Here is an 8,086-nt window from a genome sequence, read left to right on the forward strand (position 1 = left end):
TTCAACTGCATGCAGGCTTGCTTTGCCTTTGTCTGTGACTCACGTATCTAAGTAGTAACTAATTTTCCTAGAGAGAACTAACTTCCCATTTCTTTTAAACAGATCTTTTCCTCTTCTCAGGGTGTTCAAGTATTTTTGATTGTTTATTCATTTATTTAATTTAAATTCGCTCATTAATAGCTTCTGCCACTATTATAGCCACATTACATTTGTAACGAATTAAAAAATGGAACAAAAATTTATAATATCTATTTCACCAAAATTACACCCCACTGTAAATCATCATCAAAAAGATTGAATTTCTAAGTCAGCCATCCAAGGCTATTTGTGATTTAGCTCTCTGTAAAATTTTCAGCTTTGTCTCCCAACCCAACATCTAACTTGACTTTTACCCCATTCTCAGGAAAAGCTGTGTACAGCCCTTATTTTCATTTATTTGTTCTGTCATTCTTCTTATACTAAATGTTTTTCTTTACCTATTCTACATTTTACACATCCTTCCATTTGGACATAATTATCAATGGCTTCTCATAAATTCTTCCTAATTAGGTTAGCCAAATAAAACACAAGATGCCCTGTTAAATGTAAGTTTCAGATCAGCAACAACTAACTTCCACAACCCTCTTATCCTCCTCCATCAGAGGGCAGACAGAATGAAAACCACAATCACAGAACACTAACCAATCTGAGCACATGGACCACAGCCTTGTTTAACTCAATGAAACTATGAGCCATGCCGTGTAGGGCCACCCTAGACAGATGGGTCATGGTGGAGAGTTCTGACAAAATGTGGTCCACTGGAGAAGAGAATGGAAAACCACTTCAGCATTCTTGCCTTGAGAACCCCATGAACAGTATGAAAAAGGCAAAAAGACATGACACTGAAAAATGAACTCCCCAGGTTGTTAGGTGCCCAATATTCTACTGGAGAAAAAAGAAGAAATAGCTCCAGAAGGAGTGAAAAGGCTGAGCCAAAGTGGAAACAACACCCAGTTGTGCATATGGCTGGTGATAAAAGTAAAGTCCGATTTATAAAGAGCAACATTGCATAAGAACCTGGAATGTTATATCCATGAATCAAGGCAAATTAGAAGTTGTCAAACAGGAGATGGCAAGAGGGAACATTGGCATTTTAGGAATCAGGGAACTAAAATGTACTGGAATGGGTGAATTTAACTCAGATGACCATTATATCTACAACTGTGGGGAAGAATCCTTTAGAAGAAATGGAGTAGCCATCACGGTCAACAGGAGTCTGAAATGCAGTACTTGAATGCAATCTCAAAAATGATAGAAGATCTCTGCTCATTTCCAAGGCAAACCATTCTAATACTCCGAGTCTATGCCCCAACCAGTAATGCTGAAGAAGCTGAAGTTGAACGAGTATATGAAGACATACAAGACCTTCTAGAACTAACACCCAAAAAAGATTTCCTTTTCATTATAGGGGACTGGAATGCAAAAGTAGGAAGTCAAGAAATACCTGGAGTAACAGGCAAATTTGGCCTTGGAGTACAGAATGAAGCAGGGAAAAGGCTAATAGAGTTTTGCCAAGAGAATGCACTGGTCATAGCAAACACCCTCTTCCAACAACACAAGAGAAGACTCTACAGATGGACATCACCAGATGGTCAATACTGAAATGAGACTGATTATATTCTTTGCAGCCAAAGATGGAGAAGCTCTATACAGTCAGCAAAAACAAGACTTGGAGCTGACTATGGCTCAGATCATGAACTCCTTATTGCCAAATTCAGACTTAAATTGAAGAAAGTAGAGAAAACCTCTAGACCATTCAGGTATGCCATAACTCAGATCCCTTACGGTTATACAGTGGAAGTGATAATTAGATTCAAGGGATTCGATCTGATAGACAGAGTGCCTGAAGAACTATGGACGGAGGTTTGTGACATTGTATAGGAGGCAGTTATCAACACCATCCCCGAGAAAAAGAAATGCGAAAAGGCAAAATGGTTGTCTGAGGAGGCCTTACATATAGCTGTGAAAAGAAGAGAAGTGAAAGGGAAAGGAGAAAAGAAAGATATACATATTTGAATGGAGAGTTTCAAAGAATAACAAGGAGAGATAAAGCCTTCCTCAGTGATCAATGCAAAGAAACAGGAAGACAATAGAATGGGAAAGACTAGAGATCTATTCAAGAAAATTAGAGATACCACGGGAACATTTCATGCAAGATCAGATCAGTCGCTCAGTCATGTCCGACTCTTTGCAACCCCATGAATCGCAGCAGGCCAGGCCTCCCTGTCCATCACCAACTCCCAGAGTTCACTCAGACTCACGCCCATCTAGTCAGTGATGCCATCCAGCCATCTCATCTTCTGTCCGTCCCCTTCTCCTCCTGCCCCCAATCCCTCCCAGCATCAGAGTCTTGTCCAATGAGTCAACTCTTCGCATGAGGTGGCCAAAGTACTGGAGTTTCAGCTTTAGCATCATTCCTTCCAAAGAAATCCCAGGGCTGATCTCCTTTAGAATGGACTGGTTGGATCTCCTTGCAGTCCAAGGGACTCTCAAGAGTCTTCTCCAACACCACAGTTCAAAAGCATCAATTCTTCGGTGCTCAGCCTTCTTCACAGTCCAACTCTCACATCCATACATGACCACAGGAAAAACCATAGCCTTGACTAGAAGGACCTTTGTTGGCAAAGTAATGTCTCTGCTTTTGAATATGCTATCTAGGTCGGTCATAACTTTCCTTCCAAGGAGTAAGCGTCTTTTAATTTCATGGCTGCAGTCACCATCTGCAGTGATTTTGGAGCCCAGAAAAATAAAGTCTGACACTGTTTCCACTGTTTCCCCATCTATTTGCCATGAAGTGATGGGACCAGATGCCATGATCTTCGTTTTCTGAATGTTGAGCTTTAAGCCAACTTTTTCACTATCCACTTTCACTTTCATCAAGACGGTCTTTAGTTCTTCTTCACTTTCTGCCATAAGAGTGGTGTCATCTGCATATCTGAGGTTATTGATATTTCTCCCGGCAATCTTGATTCAAGCTTGTGTTTCTTCCAGTCCAGCGTTTCTCATGATGTACTCTGCATACAAGTTAAATAAACAGGGTGACAATATACAGCCTTGACGAACTTCTTTTCCTATTTGGAACCAGTCTGCTGTTCCATGTCCAGTTCTAACTGTTGCTTCCTGACCTGCATACAAATTTCTCAAGAGGCAGATCAGGTGGTCTGGTATTCCCATCTCTTGAAGAATTTTCCACAGTATATTGTGATCCACACAGTCAAAGGCTTTGGCATAGTCAATAAAGCAGAAATAGATGTTTTTCTTGAACTCTCTTGCTTTTTCTATGATCCAGCGGATGTTGGCAATTTGATCTCTGGTTCCTCTGCCTTTTCTAAAACCAGCTTGAACATCAGGAAGTTCACGGTTCACATATTGCTGAAGCCTGGCTTGGAGAATTTTGAGCATTACTTTACTAGCGTGTGAGATGAGTGCAATTGTGCAGTAGTTTGAGCATTCTTTGGCATTGCCTTTCTTTGGGATTGGAATGAAAACTGACCTTTTCAGTCCTGTGGCCACTGCTGAGTTTTCCAAATGTGCTGGCATATTGAGTGCAGCACTTTCACAGCATCACCTTTCAGGATTTGGAATAGCTCAACTGGAATTCCATCACCTCCACTAGCTTTGTTCATAGTGATGCTTTCTAAGGCCCACTTGACTTCACATTCCAGGATGTCTGGCTCTAGGTCAGTGATCACACCATCGTGATTATCTGGGTCGTGAAGATCTTTTTTGTACAGTTCTTCTGTGTATTCTTGCCATCTCTTCTTAATATCTTCTTCTTCTGTTAGGTCCGTACCATTTCTGTCCTTTATCGAGCCCATCTTTGCATGAAATGTTCCTTTGGTATCTCTGATTTTCTTGAAGAGATCCCTAGTCTTTCCCATTCTGTTGTTTTCCTCTATTTCTTTGCATTGATTGCTGAAGAAGGCTTTCTTATCTCTTCTTGTTATTCTTTGGAACTCTGCATTCAGATGTTTATATCTTTCCTTTTCTCCTTTGCTTTTCGCTTCTCTTCTTTTCACAGCTATTTGTAAGGCCTCCTCAGACAGCCATTTTGCTTTTTTGCATTTCTTTTCTATGGGGATGGTCTTGATCCCTGTCTCCTGTACAATGTCATGAACCTCATTTCATAGTTCATCAGGCACTCCATCTATCAGATCTAGGCCCTTAAATCTATTTCTCACTTCCACTGTATAATCATAAGGGATTTGATTTAGGTCATACTTGAATGGTCTAGTAGTTTTCCCTACTTTCTTCAATTTTAGTCTGAATATGGCAATAAGGAGTTCATGATCTGAGCCACAGTCAGCTCCTGGTCTTGCTTTTGCTGACTGTATACAGCTTCTCCATCTTTGGCTGCAAAGAATATAATCAATCTGATTTTGGTGTTGACCATCTGGTGATGTCCATGTATAGAGTCTTCTCTTGTGTCAGAGGGCAGACACACAGAAACCATACTCACAGAAAACTAGTCAATCTAATCACACTAGGACCACAGCCCTGTCTAACTCAATGAAACTAAGCCATGCCCATGGGGCAACCCAAGATGGGCGGGTCATGGTGGAGAGATCTGACAGGATGTGGTCCACTGGAGAAGGGAATGGCAAACCACTTCAGTATTCTTGCCTTGAGAACCCCATGAACAGTATGAAAAGGCAAAATGATAGGATACTGAAAGAGAAACTCCCCAGGTCAGTAGGTGCCCAATATGCTACTGGAGATCAGTGGAGAAATAACTCCAGAAAGAATGAAGGGATGGAGCCAAAGCAAAGAGAATACCCCGCTGTGGATGTGACTGGTGATAGAAGCAAGATTGGATGTTGTAAAGAGCAATATTGCACAAGAACCTGGAATGTCAGGTCCATGAATCAAGGCAAATTGGAAGTGGTTAAACAAGAGATGGCAAGAGTGAATGTCGACATTCTAGGTATCAGCGAACTGAAATGGACTGGAATGGGTGAATTTAACTCAGATGACCATTATATCTACTACTGCGGGCAGGAATCCCTCAGAAGAAATGGAGTAGCCATCATGGTCAACAAAAGAGTCCGAAATGCAGTACTTGGATGCAATCTCAAAAATGACAGAATGATCTCTGTTTGTTTCCAAGGCAAACCACTCAATATCACAGTAATTCAAGTCTATGCCCCAACCAGTAACGCTGAAGAAGCTGAAGTCGAACGGTTCTATGAAGACCTACAAGACCTTTTAGAACTAATACCCAAAAAAGATGTCCTTTTCTTTATAGGGGACTGGAATGCAAAAGTAGGAAGTCAAGAAACACCTGGAGTGACAGGCAAATTTGGCCTTGGAATACGGAATGAAGTAGGGCAAAGACTAATAGAGTTTTGCCAAGAAAATGCACTGGTCATAACAAACACCTTCTTCATGCAAAGATGGGCACAATAAAGGACAGAAATGGTATGAACCTAACAGAAGCAGAAGATATTAAGAAGAGGTTGCAAGAATACATAGAAACTATACAAAAAAAAAATCTTCATGACCGAGACAATCATGATGGTGTGATCACTCACCTAGAGCCAGACATCCTGGAATGTGAAGTCAAGTGGGCCTTAGGAAGCATCACTACAAACAAAGCTAGTGGATGTGATGGAATTCCAGTTGAGCTATTTCAAATCCTAGAAGATGATGCTGTGAAAGTGCTGCACTCAATAAGCCAGCAAATTTGGAAAACTCAGCAGTGGCCACAGGACTGTGAAAGGTCAGTTTTCATTCCAATCCCAAGGAAAGGAAATGACAAAGAATGCTCAAATTACTGCGCAATTGCCCTCATCTCACATGCTAGCAAAGTAATGCTCAAAATTCTCCTAGTCAGGTTTCAACAGTACGGTGAGAGATTGAAGGCAGGAGGAGAAGGGAATGAAAGAGGATGAGATGGTTGGATGGCATCACTCCCAGAGTTTGAGAAAGCTCTGGGAGTTGGTGATGGACAGGGAAGTCCATGGAGTCACAAAAGAATCAGACAGGATTGAGCGACTGAACTGAACTGAACTGAACCGAAGGTTGGAGGGCAGAAGGAGTGACAATTTGACAAGGAACACAGCTGGCGTTAGGAGTGAAGAGCAACTCCTGGGCTGACAGCCAGCAAAAGAGTCAAAAGTTCATCCCTATAGCTGTAAAAACAGAATTATGCCTACAACCTAAGTAACCTTTAAAAGAATGTTCTCAGACAGAGCCATCAGAGATCAGCCTAGGCCAGCTGACACCTTGATTTTGATCTCGGGAGACCTGGAGCAGAGGACCCAGTTGACCCTGCCTGGACTTCTGACCTACAGAATTGTGACATGATAAGTTTGATTTAAGTCATTGACTGTGATATTTTACTTCAGGAGCAAAAGAAAATTGACACAATTACCTTTACACAGTTTATAGACATTTTGTGGAACACACTTATACTAAAAAGTTCAGTTCAGTTCAGTTCAGTCACTCAGTCGTATCCAACTATTTGCAACCCCATGGGCTGCAGCATGCCAGGCTTCCTTGTCCATCACCAATTCCCGGAACTTACTGAAACTCATGTCCATTGAGTCGGTGATGTCATCCAACCATCTCATCCTCTGTCATCCCCTTCTTCCCCCGCCTTCAATCTTTCCCAGCATCACGGTCTTTTCCAGTGAGTCAGTTCTTCCCATCAGGTGGTCAGAGTACTGGAGTTTCAGCTTCAGCATCAGTCCTTCCAATGAATATTCAGGACTGATTTCCTTTAGGATGGACTGGTTGGATCTCCTTGCAGTCCAAGGGACTCTCAAGAGTCTTCTCCAACACCACAGTTCAAAAGCATCAATTCTTTGGCACTCAGTTTTCTTTATAGTCCAACTCTCACATCCATACATGACCACTGGAAAAACCATAAATTTGACTAGACAAACCTTTGTTGGCAAAGTAATGTCTCTGCTTCTTAATATGTTGTCTAGGTTGGTCATAGCTTTTCTTCCAAGGAGCAAGCGTCTTTTAATTTCATGGCTGCAGTCACCATCTGCAGTGATTTTGGAGCCCAGAAAAAAAGTCTCTCACTGTTTCCATTGTTTCTCCATCTATTTGCCATGAAGTGATGGGACCAGATGCCACGATCCTGGTTTTCTGAATGTTGAGTTATAAGCCAACTTTTTCACTCTCCTCTTTCACTTTCATCAAACAGCTCTTCAGTTCTTCGCTTTCTGCCGTAAGGGTGGTGTCATCTGCATATCTGAGGTTATTGATATTTCCCCTAACAATCTTAATTCCAGCTTGTGCTTAATCCAGCTTGGCGTTTTTCATGATGTACTCTGCATGTAAGTTAAATAAGCAGGGTGACAATATACAGCCTTGACGTACTCCTTTCCAAATTTGGAACTAGTCTGTTGTTCCATGTCCAGTTCTAACTATTGCTTCTTGACTTGCATACAGATGTCTCAGGAGGCACGTAAGGTGGTTGGTCTGATATTCCCATCTCTTGAAGAATTTTCCATACTTTGTTGTGATCCACAGTCAAAAATCTTGGTATAGTCAATAAAGCAGAAGTAGATGTTTTTCTGCAACTCTCTTGCTTTTTCTATGATCCAGCCGATATTGGCAATTTGATCTCTGGTTTCTCTGCCTTTCCTAAATCCAGCATGAACATCTGCAAGTTCTTGGTTCACGTACTATTGAAGCATAGCTTGGAGAACTTCAAGTATTACTTTGCTAGCGTGTGAGATGAGTGCAATTGTGCAGCAGTTTGAACTACCCCTACTACCTGGGATTCTCTCTGTCCATGGGGTTCTCCAGGCAAGAATACTGCAGTGGGTAGCCATCGCCTTCTTGAAGGGGTCTTCCTAATCCAGGGACCGAAGCCGGCTCTCCCCCATTGCAGGCAGATTCTTTACCATCTGAACCATCAGGAAAGCCATTCCCACCAGAGTGATACATATATGTTTCAATCAATGAATGTACACTGGCACATCATAATAACCCAAGGTCCATAGTTTATCTTAGGGTTTATGTTTGGTAATGTATATTCTATGAGTTTGAGCAAATGTGTAATGACAGGTATCCATCATCAAATATCACA

The sequence above is a fragment of the Bos mutus genome, chromosome 4, assembly GCF_027580195.1.
Source record: "Bos mutus isolate GX-2022 chromosome 4, NWIPB_WYAK_1.1, whole genome shotgun sequence".
Lineage (NCBI taxonomy): Eukaryota > Metazoa > Chordata > Mammalia > Artiodactyla > Bovidae > Bos > Bos mutus.